At 61.8% G+C, this 238-nt stretch overlaps 1 protein-coding gene across 1 annotated transcript in view; it reads right to left on the reverse strand.

Annotated features, from left to right (window-relative positions):
* Positions 1-238, reverse strand: part of MMP16 (matrix metallopeptidase 16) — a 383,499-nt gene that overhangs the window by 75,306 nt on the left and 307,955 nt on the right. The window lies entirely within an intron of this gene.

Here is a 238-nt window from a genome sequence, read left to right on the forward strand (position 1 = left end):
CATGTTATCCCCCCAACAGCTAAGCTACCCCTCCAAGGGCCGCTGCCTGCCCACAGAGACACGGCATGGTGCTCCCTGCTGGGCACAGCCTAGCCGGGCCATCTGTATCTGTGGGGCTGCCTGGGATGGCTGGGTAGTAGCTTCCTGCACGTGAATAAGGGTGTGGGGTGGGAAGGAATAATAAAGAAGCCAGAGGCTGGTAAGCAGGCTGGGGGCGGGGGGGAAGAAGGCTGGAGGG

Source organism: Gavialis gangeticus, unplaced genomic scaffold (assembly GCF_001723915.1).
Source record: "Gavialis gangeticus isolate Ggan-Ray unplaced genomic scaffold, GavGan_comp1, whole genome shotgun sequence".
NCBI classification, from domain to species: domain Eukaryota; kingdom Metazoa; phylum Chordata; order Crocodylia; family Gavialidae; genus Gavialis; species Gavialis gangeticus.